The sequence below is a fragment of the Mesoplodon densirostris genome, chromosome 6, assembly GCF_025265405.1.
Source record: "Mesoplodon densirostris isolate mMesDen1 chromosome 6, mMesDen1 primary haplotype, whole genome shotgun sequence".
NCBI classification, from domain to species: Eukaryota; Metazoa; Chordata; class Mammalia; order Artiodactyla; family Ziphiidae; genus Mesoplodon; species Mesoplodon densirostris.
Genome location: NC_082666.1, coordinates 85019931 through 85036541, shown reverse-complemented (window position 1 = coordinate 85036541; position 16611 = coordinate 85019931). Strand labels below are relative to the sequence as shown.

At 41.3% G+C, this 16611-nt stretch overlaps 1 protein-coding gene and 1 pseudogene across 1 annotated transcript in view; one reads left to right on the top strand and one right to left on the bottom strand.

Moving 5' to 3' along the window:
- Positions 1 to 16611, top strand: part of GNA14 (G protein subunit alpha 14) — a 200773-nt gene that overhangs the window by 57509 nt on the left and 126653 nt on the right. The gene's annotated exons all lie outside the window — the stretch shown is intronic.
- Positions 16246 to 16338, bottom strand: LOC132492878 (U6 spliceosomal RNA; annotated as a pseudogene).

Genomic DNA, 16611 nt, shown 5'->3' with positions numbered 1-16611 from the left:
GGAATTAATTTTTTTTCATGTGGAAAGTCTAGGCAACTTTGATATTTCAGTAGGAGCCCCACATTCTAGAAGGAATCAATGTCTAGTTTTTATGACATTGGACTTGAAGTTGAGAAACTTGGATTCTAGCCAGATTTGAAATCAAAGGGGACCCCAACAGCTACTTTCTATACCTTGCCTGGGCCGAAGCCCCAACCCTAAATGTGGAGCAACAGCATGAAGTGTGAAATCATCACCTTCTCGCAACTTGTCACAAACATTATGTTTTGTCTCTAGCTAAGGTTGGTGATTTCAAACTATCCTCTAGAGAAGTTAAAGGTTCCTTAGTAACCTTATTTACTTTACCCCCAGTGGGGCATGTGTCTGGCGGATTCATGCTTCTTCAGTAAGTTAGGAGTGTGTGGCAGACATCAGTTAATGTTCACCAAATATTTTTCGTGCCCCTCTGTGCTTTCCCTCCTCCCTTGCTGTTACATCAGAGCCATGTGCTTTGAGCAGAGTCTCTTCTGGGGCAATGCAGGGAAGAGCCTACGTGCTCTTCTTCTCTTCCTTTGCTGCCTCAAGGTTGGATGGACCATTGTTGCAGATAGCATAGCTTCAACATGGAGGAGGGCTGCCTGCCTGTGTGAGATTGAGTGTAAATCAAAAAGCTACTGAGATTATACACCAGAGCTTGTCGGATGTGACGGCTACTGTTAATTGCACGTAATGAGATTCTCAAAGATTCGTGAATATTTCTGAGAGTGTCAGATGATGAGAATCCTTATGTTACCACCCATTATAAAGTGAGAGGAGAATACATATGTACATTAATCCTTATGTTCCCATCTATTCAAATTAAGAGAAAAAACAGTAGATACAATATATGGATTCCAGATTGTGTAAATGTTTTTTCTTCCATTATTCTTATCAGTAGTTCTCCTGTGTACGTTTAACCACCTTTCCAAATTTGTGGCAACCTGGAAAAGAGCCTCTTCATTTCACCTGAAATTACTAAACAAGGTCTTTCGTTCAGAAGTAAGGCACAGAAAATCGTGATTTCTTTCAACCTTGCTTTGCCTTTTTCTTCACACCTTAAATACTCGTAAGGTCAAGTACATCATTCTGTTGCTGAGACTAGTTTTTACACCAAACCCTTGTTTATATTCAGTGCCAACTTGCTCCCCTGTGTTTCTTGCAGGTCCACTCTTTTGCTAACCTGATTGTGTGCTGCATTCCCTTCTTCCCCGAGGTAGAGCTAGAGGATGCCAACCCCCAAATTTCCCCCAACCTCTGGTCTAGTGACCACAGAGAAGCAGACACAAGTTAAAATAAACAAACAAATGACAGTACCTAAAGGGTACAAGAAGTCCAGTTGTTTTGGGCCACTGACTGTCTTGAGCTATGGTGGTTCTCCACCTGATGTCAAGCATCCAAGTCTCTTAGAGGTTTTGATGAAAGATCTTTCTCATTCTGCTGCTCATCCCCTGCCTTCCCTCCTTCCCACTTCACTCCCTCACAGAGCTTGCAGATGCCCTGGGAAGTGGAGCCAGCTTACTGGCATTCAACTCCTTGAGCATAGGTTGATTATATCCCAGTGGAAGCTGAAACCTAGATCTTCACTATAAATGCTCCCCTCTCCTGCATCCCCAACATGCTTTATACAGAAAGAGTCAACCTAGATTGTTCTCTGGAAGTTTTCAAGGTTTGAGAAAAGTAATTTTCAAGCAGGGTATTAAAGTAACCTATAATCTAATTTTAGCTGAAATAGCGTTACTAAATATTACTAAGCATTCATTTAGCACTAACTGTGTTGTGGGCTTATTATTCATGGCTTATACCTGCAGTTCCTAATCACTTATAGACTTGTGCTAGTCTACCTGCAATATTATCTTCATGAAGCCACCAATGGAACATTTAGCAAATTATTGCTATAGCTCATTAAATTATGACCCCAAAACATTCAGAAGCATCCTGTATTCACCCTTCTAATTGGACCTGGCCTGACCTCGTTTTTAAAATGTACAGAGTCCCCAGGAGACACACAGGCAGCAGGTTTTTGCAAGATTTGCAAGGCACTGGATGCCTTTTAGGCTAATTTACTGCTTTAAAATATTTAATTTCTCTGATAGACTCCATTACCTTGGCTAATTCAAACCAATTTGGTTTTTTATTTGTAGCTAGTTACTTTCCATTTTTCATTACAGATTGTGATTCTAACATAAATATTTTTAAACACCATGGGTCACAGGTCACAGATCAGTTTCTTGCATATTGAAGCAAAGCTGCCTCTTGTAAGATATCCTTTGGAATGTACTCGGAACTACTGTCTCATTGCATAGTCTGTAGAACTAAGAAGTATATATTTGTTTTCATTTTATGAAAGAAAGAGAGGGGGAAAGAGAGAAATGTCCGAAAGGTAAGACTAATCCAAGATAGAAGGAAGATGTAAGATTTGTCTGAATTTTTTTGGATATTATTTCCCAGTCTAAATACTTTTACAGACACATTTTATAATCTCTCCTCCCTCCAAGTTAGGTCTCTGTTTCTTCTGATATTTTTCTCTTGTGAAACATTTGTTGCCACTGTGACTGTTCCTTTTTCAATTCCTTATCGCTCGCTGGCCAAAAAATCACTAACTGCTATTGAAGACCAACTGTAGTTTTCCAAATGACCTGATTTTTCTGCTTAACCTTCTGAGTTGTCATAGGCTTTCCAGTTCACACTGCTCAGGGCTTCCCCCAAGTCCTTTGATCTCAGCGGCCTCTTTGAATTGCTCGTCAGTTGCTAGAATACCAACATTCCCACAGTGTAAATATGCTCCAAGTGAAGACAGATTCTCCTATAATGTGACACCCTAGCATCAAAGGCAAGGACTCCTGACTTTCTTCAGTCCATCTGTGACCCTCCTCCAGCTCCTGAAGGAAAAGACCAATGACTATTTTCTTGGTTTGTGTATAAACACAGGCCTCAGACTCACTGAATTCAAATTCTCAGGATAAAGGTTTAGTTTCAGGTTAAATAAAATGCGCATTCTACTTCTTCATATTCTCATCCTTCAGAAACTGGCATGTTATAGGAACACCAGAATGATTACATGAATGAATGATGGAACTGAACAGCAAAAGAGTTGAAGGAAAACAGTTCTATATTTTAATATTTCTGTCTTTTCCCACTTATGAACTGACATAATGCTTACCATTTGCTCAAATGACTACACTGTTGAGGGTAAATATAAATAGCAAAATAAGTATTTTTCCTCCTTTGACTATTAACTGCTTTTAACATATAAGCGGCACAGACTGGCCTTTGCCCTGTGCTGTATTTTGCGGCCTGATGTCTGTACTCCAGTGTCTGCCTAGTCTCCCAGTCTTTCTCTCTAGTTTTGGTTTCACTTTTTCCCATACCCAGTCTGGATTCTTAGCAAGGCTTCACTTCTTCAACGTTCTGTGACCACTTTTTTGCACCTAGCTCGGGCAACCCTGGGTAACCTCAGTGTTTAGGCCACACCTGAGATGGTGTTTATGGGAGTTCATGGCAGCTGGGCCCTCCCTGCCGTTCATCACTGTCCCTGGGGCCTTCCTTGTCTCAATCCAAGAGCAACAGCTTGTTGTAGGCCCTCAGCCCCTGTGCTCCCCATTCCAGAATAGCTCCATGGCTTTTACATGATTATTATTTTGAACCTCTGGTGGACATCAGCACCTTTTACCTTTTCGAAGGCTCCATCTTTGGTCATTATCCTCCTCTAAACCTCCTTCATTGATTCTTCTTCTTTTTTTTTTTTTTTTGCGGTACGCGGGCCTCTCACTGTTGCGGCCTCTCCCGTTGCGGAGCACAAGCTCCGGACGCGCAGGCTGAGCGGCCAAGGCTCATGGGCCCAGCCGCTCCGCGGCATGTGGGATCTTCCCGGACCGGGGCACGAACCGATGCAGGCGGACTCTCAACCACTGCGCCACCAGGGAAGCCCTGATTCTTCTTCTTGCCTTGATCTTTAGAACCACTCTTCTGTTTGACTGACTTCCTCTGTATGGCTCTTGTTGCTCAAAAGAAATTCCTTTGATCTATTTCTCTTTAAGCGACCAACAGCCTGTCTCTCCAAGTCACTTCTAAAACGTTCAGAGAAGGTCGTGTTTGCTACCCTTGTTTTTTTCTGTTCCAGCCACCGTGCTGATACGGCTCTCTTTGAGGCCTGGGGTCACCTGTAATCACCAGATCAAAAGCACTGTCTCATCTTTGTCTGTTTCCACTTCTGCTCAGCAGTTGGCCCCCCCTGGCCCCCCCTCCTTCTTGACACTGCCTTTACTTCGCTCACCAGGCAGCACCATCTCCCAGTGTTCCTGCACTCTGTCTGTACAGGATCCTACACTGGCTCCTTATCTTTTTACTGACTTCCCTTGTCCAAGCTTCCGTCCTTGCCTCCGCTGGGAGGATTTTTTCTAGTGCCAGTTTTATGCGTGTGTTTCATGCGTGTGTTTCAATTTCTCATCTCTTTTTGTGCAGGGCAGTGACCTGGGCTCCTCTCTCCACACAGACGTGAAAGCCACAGCCCCCAGATCTAATGGCCTGTGTCCTGTTCCAACACAGCTGAGCTTCTTGACCCATTGCTCTGAGATTTAATTGTTTCTGTTTATGGCAGCTTCTTGACCCATTGCTCTGACATTTGATTCCTTCTGTTTATGGCAGCTGGGAATTCCTTTTCCTGCTTTTCCAAGTTTGGCTGTGTATTCTTGTGGCATTACACTTGATCCAGCATTTTTAAGAGCTTGGAGAGTTGTGGGGTGGGTTTTGGTCTTGTCACCTCTCTCAATGCTATTGACTAAGGATTGCCAATGTCCGCCTTCTAAGGCACAGACCTGATGTTTTCACTCCCCTTTCAAAACCTTTGACTCTCTTATTACATCCAGACCAAAGTTCAAACTGCTTGGCATTGCAGGGCACCTGAGCCCTAAATAGTTAGACCTTCACCTTCTTTCTCAAGTTTGTTTCTTGTTACACCTCTTGGATTTTTCAGTGATAGCAATCAATGATCCCGGCATATTCTCTGCCATCTTTATTTCTTAGAGCTGCGCTGTCCAGTAAAAATATGAGCCACCTAGATAATTTTAATGTTCTGTTAATCATATTTTTAAAAGTAAAAACATAGGGAAAAAAAGTAAAAAGATAAATAGGTGGAATTGATTGTAATAATATATGTTTAACTCAGTATGTCCAAAATATTATCAACATGTACTCAGTATAAACATTATTAATGAGATATTTCACATTCTTTTTTTTAAATACTAAGCCTTTGAAATCCAGTGTGTTTTTACAGCACTTCCGCATTTGGACTAGTCATGTTTCAAGTGCTCAATAGCTGCATATGGCTGATAGCTACCATATTGGATGGCACAGTCTTAGAGCATTGATTTAAGTTGTTCTACCACACCTGCCAAACAAAACCCACCTTAAATACCACTTATCCCAAGATTCCAATATTTCCTGTCAAATTTGATCTCTGGCCACACAGAGCACTTTTAGAATTCCTTTTATTGAGTACTTATCACAGCCTGTCTTGTATTCATTTATTTATACATTTATCTGTCTCAGAGATTGTGAAATCATAGAAAGTACATATTATCCCTTGCTCATCTTTGAACAATAGTGAGAAGGTATAGAGGAAAATTGGACTTTGGCAGAAAATCAACCCAAGTTCAAATGCTAATACTACTACGGTGCAGTGGCAGAGGCTATATAATTATGGCCCTTTTTCTTTTCTTTTTCAAAAAAATTTATTTATTTTATTTATTTATTTTTGGCCGCGTTGGGTCTTCCTTGCTGCATGTGTGCTTTCTTTAGTTGGGGCAAGCAGGGACTACTCTGCGTTGCGGTGCGCAGGCTTCTCATTGCGTTGGCTTTTCTTGTTGCGGAGCATGGGCTCTAGACACGCGGGCTTCTGTAGTTGTGGCTCGCGGGCTCTAGAGCACAGGCTCAGTAGTTGTGGCCCATGGGCTTCGTTGCTCCGCAGCATGTAAGAACTTCCCGGACCAGGGCTTGAACCCTTGTCCCCTGCATTGGCAGGCGGATTGTTAACCACTGCGCCACCAGGGAAGCCCAGCCCTTTTTATTTTTCAGTTGAAGCATAGTTGATTTACAGTGTTGTGTTAATTTCTGCTGTGCAGCAAAGTGATACACACACACACACACACACACACACTCTTTTTTATACTCCTTTCCATTACAGTTTATCACAAGATAGTCAATATAGTTCTGTGTGCTATATAGTAGGACCTTGTTGTTTATCTATTCTTTATATAATAGTTTTCATCAACTAACCCCAAACTCCCAGTCCATCCCTCCCTGCCCTGACCTTGGCAACCACAAGTCTGTTCTCTGTCTGTGAGTCTGTTTCTGTTTTGTAGATAGGTTCATTTGTGTTATATTTTAGATTCCACATATAAGTGATATCATATGCTGTTTGTCTTTCTCTTTCTGACTTACTTCACTTAGTATGATAATCTCTGAGTCCATCCATGTTGCTGCAAATGGCATTATTTCATTCTTTTTTTTATGACTGTGAGATAGATAGATAGATAGATAGATATCACATCTACTTTATCCATTCATCTGTCAATGGACATTTAGGTTGTTTCCATGTCTTGGCTATTATTGAATAGTGCTGCTATGAACATAGGGGTGCATGTATCTTTTTGAATTATAGTTTTGTCCAGATATATGCCCAGGACTGGAATTGCTGGATAATATGGCAACTCTATTTTTCATTTTTTGAAGAACCTCCGTACTGTTCTTCATAGTGGTTGTACCGATATATATTCCCACCAACAGTATAAGAGGGTTCCCTTTTCTCCACACCCTCTCCAGCATTTGTTATTTATAGACTTTTTAATGGTGGAATTATGGCTCATTTTTGAACCTCAGTTTCCTCATCTACAAATTAAGGTAATACCTCTGTTACAGGGTAAATGAGCATTAAACAAGGTGTGCCTAGTACTTGGTTGAGGCTCAGTGAATTATCACTGTATCAATGTTTCCCTTATTCTAGGATACCACTAATTTAAAGTGCACCATTAATTTAATAACAAACAGCTATTAAAGTAAGGAGGGCTTCCCTGGTGGCGCAGTGGTTGAGAGTCCGCCTGCCGATGCAGGGGACACAAGTTCGTGCCCCGGTCTGGGAAGATCCCACATGCCGCGGAGCGGCTGGGCCCGTGAGCCGTGGCCGCTGAGCCTGCATGTCCAGAGCCTGTACTCCACAACAGGAGAGGCCACAACAGTGAGAGGCCCGCGTACTGCAAAAAAAATAAAAAAATAAAGTAAGGAAAAGATCACTATATTAAATATGCACATGGATTATAAATTGTACCCATATTCAGAAACATTAAAATTTGAGGACTCGTACATTGCTAATGGGACTATAAAAAGATGCAGCCATGTTAGAAAACTCTTTGACAGTTCCACGAAATGTTAAACATGGAGCTAATATATGACCCAGCAAGTCTATTCCTAGGTATCTAGCCAAGAGAATTGAAACCTAGGTCCATTCAAAAACTTGCACATGAATGTTCATAGCAGTATTATTCATAATAGCCAAAAAGTGGAAACAACCCAATCTATTAACTGAAGAATGAATACATGAAATAGGCATATCCATACAATAGAATATTATTTGGCAATAAAAAGGAATGAAGTACTGATGTGTGCTCTAGCATTGATGAACCTCAGACAGCATTATGCTCATCAAAAGAAGCCAGCCACGGGCTTCCCTGGTGGCGCAGTGGTTGAGAGTCCGCCTGCCGATACAGGGGACACGGGTTCGTGCCCCGGTCCGGGAAGATCCCACATGCCGCGGAGCGGCTGGGCCCGTGAGCCATGGCCGCTGAGCCTGTGCGTCCGGAGCCTGTGCTCCGCAACGGGAGAGGCCACAACGGTGAGAGGCCCGTGTACTGCAAAAAAAAAAAAAAAGAAGAAGCCAGTCACAAGAGTACATGTTGCAGGGTCCCATCCTGAAGTGTTCTGAATAACAAAATCTCTAGAAACAAAGTAGATTAGTGTTGCCTGGGCTGGTGTGGTAATGGCATGGGGAATCTCTGCTAATGGGTATAAGGTTTCTTTTTGGGATAATGAAAATGTTCTAATATGAGATTATGGTGATGATTGCACAGCTCAGCACATATACTAAAAACCATTGAATTGTACACATTAGATGGGTAAACTTTATAGTATGTAGATTATGTCTCAATAAAGTGACTAAAAATTGAGGAGGAAATTGTTTTAGAATGAAGGGCATACTTATTTACTTGTCTCCCTTAAAGAAGTGGCTTCTGTTGAGTTGTCTCTCCCTTGCCATTCTCTAAGCTCCTCGGGAGCAGGGACCATCTCCACCTTATTCACAGCTGTTTCACAGGACCTGATGCGTAGTAGCTGCTCAGTAAACCTGTTGGGCAGGACAATTCTAGCCCCTCCAGCAAGGGAGAGGAGCAGCTAAAGCACCAGCCACATCTGGCAATGTGTATTTCCATTTACCAGTTGTGCCATTTTAGATACCCAAGTGCTAGGGACCTCAATGCCCCTGTGCTAACAGGACCATGATCCTCTTGGCCCCTCTTGTTTAGTTACCACCTCACTGCCAGGATCAAGAAAAGAGCATGCCTGAGACATGTTTCAGAAGATGTTAATAGCATGAGTAAGTTCAATCCACCTTCTGTGGGGAAGAAACTTTGTTTTTTCTACCCCATTAAAATAAAAAACAGGTAAAAGAGATACAGGAGGCTGGATATTCAGCTTAAGATGCGTCTGGAACAGTAGAGCTCTTTAACGAAATAAGAGTGGGCATATGGGACTTGGGTTCCTCATCAAGGCTTGGCTAAATGGAAGGCCCTTTCTGCCTAGGCATTGGCGAACTTGTCTGATGTGAAGTTCCACGAGACTCAAGTAGCAGAGCGCTCTGCTGCTCTCAGAAGTGGTGTGACATTCTGTTTACCAATTGAATCCCATGAAGGCTTTCTGAAGGGCCACTCTAATGTCTAGATTGCATCTTTGCTGCCTCCACCAGGCAGCCAAAAAGGGTTTTCTGGGCGCAGGCCTGTCTGCTCTGAGCAGGCTGCCAAGGGTAAGCAGTGGCAGAACAAGAAAGGGCCCCCCGACCGATTCTGAGAGACTTGACTATCCCCTACCCACCGCTGCGCCCCCAGAAGGCACAGGGTTGCCTCCTCAGAATGACTGGGGCTCTGCTTGCCCCCCGCCAGCCTATCCGGTACCGCCAATTTGGCCAGACCCTCATTTGTGCTTCTGAACCAGTATTTTAGTCTAACCTCTGTGCTTTTTTTAAAAAAAATTAGTTTCTGCTTTATAACAAAGTGAATCAGTCATACATATACATCTGTTCCCACATCCCTTCCCTCCTGCGTCTCCCTCCCTCCCCCCCTCCCCATCCCACCCCTCCATAACCTGTGTGCTTTTTTTTTAACCTGGGTAATTATTTTTCTCCGTCTTGCATTCTTTGTTGTTGTTGTTGTTAAAGTATAGTTGATTTACAGTATCATGTTAGTTTCAGGGGTACAGTGATTCAGTTATACATATATATGTGTATCCACATATCTATCTACACATATATATATTCTTTTTCAGATTTTTTTCTCTTATAGGTTATTACAAAATGTTGAGTATAGTTCCCTGTGCTCTACAGGTCCTTGTTGGTTATCTATTTTATATACAGTAGTGTGTATTCTATCTTGCATTCTTTAATCATGTGTTTGCGCTATGTTAGCTATGCTGAGACCTGGGCTAGGAGCTGTGGATGAAGTGATAAACAAGAAAGATGATGCTGTTTCCGCAAGGAGTTTCCAGTCCAGCCTTTCCTTTGTCTTTCTCCTCTCCTTCCCCTTCTTTTTTCTTTTATTTTCTGGAATCTTTTAGGCCCCAAATATGAAAGTCATTAAGTATCACTTTAGACCAAGACATGGTAAAAGTCATCATAGTGCTTGCTGGCCACAGTCTGAATACTTTAACTCTGAAAACTGCCCCCCCAAAACATACTTTTCAAAACCTATGGGGGAGAAATGGTGATAAGTCAGAACTAATTGTAATTGTTTCTAGCACGTGTTTCATTTTGCATGCTCTCATACTGAGAATGAATTCATGATTCAAGTTCACTCCAGGAAGAAAGTTAAAATTAGTTCTTTATGAGGAGTTCATAACAGAGGAAGCTTATAAGAGTCACAGTTCTCCTAAAAAGCTTTATGGCTGTAGAGTAACTTACATTTGTCATGTGGAGGACTTGGAACATGAACCATGTTTGCTACAGTTTGCAGTTTTGTAAATATGGAAATTGAAAATTGGAGAAGGTTAATAATCTTGTTTTCTAAAAAAGAGTAGGTAAAATGTAAGTATAGGAACAATGCATTTCAAATCAATGTTACCTCAGGGTTTGCATTAACAGATTAAGATCTGTAATGTATTTCTACGTGCGGCCTTGTTTGGCAGGATCATTTCTAACTAAAAATATATGGTACATTGGAGAACAAACACCTGGTCCTGGCACATGGCTTGTATTATCAGTTACTGTACATGAAGGTCATTCCAAGGGTGACATTTGCTGGGAAAACAGACAGTGCTCTAGGGCTCTGGACGAGGGTGTAAGATAAATACAAGTTATTTTTTAAACATTAACAAAGTATTTGAGATTTGCAGTTCACTCTCCCAAGATTCAAATTTTAGCCACAGTTGAAAAGCAGAGAGATATACTAGTTAGTTGTTTAGTTAGTTATAAATTAACTATGCTAGGACCCCAAATGAATTATGTTCTGAGAGCAAAGAAGACAGTTTTTAAAAGGGTGGGAGTAGGTTAAACATCCAAATGTTATTTAAAACTCTGGGACTTAGAGTTGTATTGTCATTGCTGGTGATGAGAGTAAGAACTTACAATATTGAGTGGACATTTTGAAGCCTTTTGAACTTTTCTTGGTTGGGTTATTTATTCTTTAACCATTAATTTGAGTATTTTCATACACTGCTAATGAGATATGTTGACTGGCATATCCACTCTGGAGGGCAGTTTTGTGGTGTCTATCAATGTTTCAGAAGCACAGGCAATTTTTTGACTTCAGGTCTATCTTTTTTTTTTTTTTTTTTTGTGGTATGCGGACCTCTCACTGTTGTGGCCTCTCCCGTTGCGGAGCACAGGCTCCGGACGCGCAGGCTCAGTGGCCATGGCTCACAGGCCCAGCCGCTCCGCGGCATGTGGGATCTTCCCGGACCAGGGCACGAACCCGTATCCCCTGCCTCGGCAGGTGGACTCTCAACCACTGCGCCACCAGGAAAGCCCCAGGTCTACCTTTGAGAAACACTTCCATATGTGGACAAGGATTCATGCATAACTGGGTTTTTCAGCCTTAACACTACTGATATTTTGGGCCAGACGATTCTTTGTTTTGGGAGGTTGTCCTGTGCATCGTAGGATGTTTAGCAGCATCCCTGGCCTCTACCCACTAGATGCCAGTGGCAACCCTGGTTGTGACAACCAAAAATGTGTCTTAGACATTGCCAAATGTGCCCAGGGGAGCAAAATTGCTTCCTGTTGAGAGCCACTGATGTGTAAGAATGCTATGGGGGCACTTTCTTTGTAATGTCAGATGAATGGCAAATATCCTAAATGCCCATCTTTTAAAACAGAACCGTCGATAGAAATACAATGTGAGCCACATAAGTAATTTTATGTTTTCTAGTGATTGCATTAATAAAAGTAAAGACAGGTGAAATTGATTTTAATGTTATATTTTGTTTGATCCAATATATCCAACATATTTTCCTTTCAACATACAATTAAGATTAAAAAATTATTAACAAGATAATGTATATATTTTTTCTTAGTAAGTATTCAAAATCTGGCATGTATTTTGTACTTATGGCACATCTCAGCTCATACCAGCTTCACTCAAGTATTCGATAGCCACCTGTAGCTAGTGGCTACCATATTGGATGGCATGGATTTAGAGGAATGGCTACTAAAAATAACTATGCCATGTCCCTACTGTGCACCAGTTACAAATAATGAGCCTGAGAAGTACCACATGGAAAGAGCTCAAAGGCATATTATTAAGTGAAAACATGGCAGCAGAATAATACGTGTAGTATGACACATGTTAAAAATTATTTTGAGGGACTTCCCTGGTGGCGCAGTGGTTAAGAATCTGCCTGCAATGCAGGGGACATGGGTTCAAGCCCTGGTCCGGGAAGATCCCACATGCTGCGGAGCAACTAAGCCCGTGCGCCACAACTACTGACCCTGCACTCTAGAGCCCGTGCTCCACAGCAAAGAGCAGCCACGGCAATGAGAAGCCCGTTCACCACGACGAAGAGTAGCCCCCTGCTCGCTGCAACTAGAGAAAGCCCACATGCAGTGACAAAGACCCAAAACAGCCAAAAAGAAATAAATTAATTAATTTAAAAAATTATTTTGAAAAATGAAATGTACATGTATTTTCATATATATGTATACTCACTAATATATCTGTGAAAATACATATGTATGCAAATAAATAGAGTTCTGGAAGAACACCCATCATTGAGAAGGGACTGGGGTTTGGGGGGCGGAGCAGTGGAGGTGGCCAAGGCAGGATTTAGATGTAATATTTTAACTTTTTTTTTTTTTGCAGTACGCAGGCCTCTCACTGTTGTGGCCTCTCCTGTTGCGGAGAACAGGCTCCAGACGCGCAGGCTCAGCGGCCGTGGCTCACGGGCCCAACCGCTCTGCGGTATGTGGGATCTTCCCAGACCGGGGCACGAACCCATGTCCCCTGCATCGGCAGGTGGACTCTCAACCACTGCGCCACCAGGGAAGCCCTATTTTAACTTTTTAAATAAGGAAAGATATATTCATGTATAATATATTCGTGTATAACTTGCTTAGTAATAAAGCTTTAAAAAGAGCTCATTAGGTCTAACCATCCTGACAGCCTCTGCGTGTCAGTGATTTTCAACCTGGGCTATACCTTAGAATCACCAGGGGGCTTTCTTAAAATATCCTGCCTGGACCCCACCTTGCACCGATCTTCTATCTTAAACTCTTCAGATGATTCCAAAGTGTGGCCAGGATTGAGAACCACAATCCTGGTTGTTTGAAGATGTGTTCTTCAAACAATTATCTGAGGACATTTCTCGAGAAAAGAGTTTGATAAGGATCTGATGGAAGGTACTTTGAGGCATATTGTCTGGTGAGGGTTTTCTGTTGTTGAAAAAGGGCAGATCCATATTTTAAAGATAAACATCAAATGAGCTGAGGGATGGGTTTAACATTGTTTTGTGAAAATTGTACTTCCTGACAAGACTCTTCCTAATCCATGGCCATCCAGCTTCAAGTCAAGTTTCGCCAAGAGTCTGTAAAAGTAGCGCTGGGGGCTCCCCTGGTGGCGCAGTGGTTGAGAGTCTGCCTGCCGATGCAGGGGACACGGGTTTGTGCCCCGGTCCGGGAAGATCCCACATGCTGCGGAGTGGCTGGGCCTGTGAGCCATGGCTGCTGGGCCTGTGCGTCCGGGGCCTGTGCTCTGCAGAGCTGGTCTTTCTTTAAAGCAATTCTACATGAACTCTAACAAACGAACATATATCGTGGCAAGACCCAAAGTTGCACTCCACAGAAAATTGTCTAATAGGTAGTTCACAAAAGAAAGGATTATATAGACTTTAAAAAATTATTTATTTAGATTCTTAAGCGTATCGTCACCATTTGAAAATAGGAGATTAACCCTCCTTGGTATTTAGAAAGTACCACTTCAGTTGGATTGATAGGAAAAATCTCGTTAAAATTTTTTTTTCCTGTTACTGTGTTCTGCCTGAGTGCATGACAATTGGAATGTCAGTGCCAGCCAGGGTGAAGCCAGTGTAATTTCATTTGAGAAGATAAGCCCTTCTGAGAATCAGGCTTATTTTACACTTGATCCAGGGTCAATATTGGTTTGAGATGCAGTTCTTATATATTTCTCCGTCATTGGCCTCCTCTGCACTTAGAAATGAAACGAATCAATGTTTGGGAAGACTTAGAGCCATTATCTGTCTGTTCTGAGGCTTTGAAAATACCCAGAAATTGCCTGACTTACTGAATGCTCCATTCATTTGTCCTGGGGTTTAAAGGAGCACACTCTTGTCACCATGGAAACAGACTCACATTCTAAGGAAACTGATTCAGAACCTCCCTCGTAATGATAATGTATAGCATGAGCTCTGAAGAGAATAAAGAATCTATGTTAGATTCCATTGTTGAGACGATGGTGTCCCCTTGATCCACGAATCTCTTCCTTGTTTGGTTTTAGTCCCTAGGTTGACATTTGCGGGGCAATAGTATCTGGTGAGAGTTTGATACTTTAATCCCTTGCCACTGAGCAACTGCATTTGTGGGAACAACCCAAATGTCCGATTGGTTTCACACAGACTCTGAGGTTGGTGGGCATTTGATAACAGCTACCAATGTTTGCTCCTAGAAGCCTAGTAATCTGGTATTGGGATCTAACTCTGGCTGGGGCTGGAATAAACTAGTTAAGACCTATAGGAGGCCCCATGATCTGAAAATGGTCGATTTAGGAAAAAGACTACTTAAAGTGACTCTAATTAGAATGGGTCCCAATATTTTATACTAAATACTGGGGGTGGGGGTGGCTTAATTGGAATTTCATTTTGAAAAATAAAACAAAAATTATAAACATAGTTTTTTGATCTTACAATTTAAAAACTTAGCTTTTAATGTCAAGAATAGTTGTAAATATAGGTTGAATCAAGCATGAAACGAGTATGGCATTTAAAAAAATATTTATACGCACAACACACTGTCATAAGCATGTGTAGATCTTAATACCACCTCTCAACTCACCACCTACCCGATAGACACAAGTATGGTATTAAAAAAAACTTTTTTTTATTGAACTATAGTTGACTTACAGTGCTGTGCCAATCTGCTGTACAGCAGAGTGACTCCATTATACGCATATAGACATTCTTTTTTTTTTTTATATTCTTTCCCATTTTGGTTTATCACGGGATATTGAATATAGTTCCCTTGCTATACAGTAGGACCTTGTTGTTTAAATATGGTATTTTTTGTTGTAAAATTTCCAGCAGAACTTGGTAGCTAATAGGTGTGTGCCGGCACTTGGGACTTTTGCCAGATGCTAGTGTTTGAATGTTTCAATCATTCAGACCACTCCCTCTTCATTACCTCAGTAGGTTCCTGCCTCCCTTTTTCCTGTTACTTTCTACTTCCTAGAATAAACACCTTACTCTAGCTTCGTGGCTCCCTTCTTTCTCCTCCTCCTCCCTCATATGTGATAATTCTTTTGGATTCTGTCCCTTCATTTGTGTTCTTCAAGTAGCTTCCTTGCTCCTAGCCCTCATTCCTTACTCACTTTAGGTGCTCCGTCCTTGTTAGGACTATTCAGACTCTACTCTTTCTTTCTCCCTAGCCTTTCCGTAGCACTTATCTGTTCCATTCAATGTGGCACTTAATCACACACTACTTTCTAAATTTATTTAAGTGATGTGTTGTTAGATGCCTTGCCTACTCACACAGTGTCCTTGAGAGAAGGGATGGTGTATCTTCAGGACCCTAGCACAAAGCCATTCACACTGTTGGATCTCAAGATCCTATTGTCGAATTTTGTTCAATTATTTGAACTCAGTGGTTTCTGAGTTTTCTGAATACATAGTGTTAGCCTATGATTTTACTTTTTTACAACTGCTGAAGTTTTCTAACGAAATCCCATAAGCAGCTATTCCAGAAACATCTACAGACTCATAGGATGTTAGAAGGAATTATTTCTAAATACATATATGGCTAATTCATGTGGCTAAAATCTTGACTGTGGGTGAAAATGTCCTAGTACATCAAGCTTTGAAATCCTCCAAAGAAAGTCAATAATATTGGGTTGACCAAAAGGTATGTACCCAATACATCGTTTGAGCTTTATCCCAAAGTGAAGGATGAAGCAGTGCAAAAGATGAGAGATTTCCTAAGAAAGAAAGACCCCTCTGTAAGGCCCCTTTTGACTGGTAGAAACTAGGCAACAGGAAAATAAGATATAGATTTGATGTTTGTTAGTGTACTAATAAGTTAGCTAGCTGAAGGAAAATGGAATTACATCCTAGCTTCCTGAGTTTTGTGCTAAGTATTGACTTAAGTGTTAGGAAGCACTTATTATAAAACATATTTTTAAAAATTGAAGTGTAGTTGATTTACAATATTATTATTAGTTTCAGCTGTACATCATAATGATTCAATATTTTTAGAAAAATATGGAATACTTCACGAATTTGAGTGTCATCCTGCTAGTCTTCCCTGTATTGTTCCAATTTTAGTATATGTGCTGCTGAAGTGAGCACCACAATTTTTCATTGTGATAAAATATATATAACAAAATTTACTAAACCATTTTAAGATGTACAACTCAGTCATTAAGTACATTTACAATATTGGGCAACCATCACCACTATCCATTTACAGAACTTTTTCATCATCCCAAAGAGAAAGTCTGTACCCATTAAACAATAACTCTCCATTCCTCTTAACCCAGCTCCTGGAAACCTTTATTCTACATTCTGTTTCTATGAATTTGCTATTCTAGCTAGTAGGTACCTTGTATAAGTGGAATCATA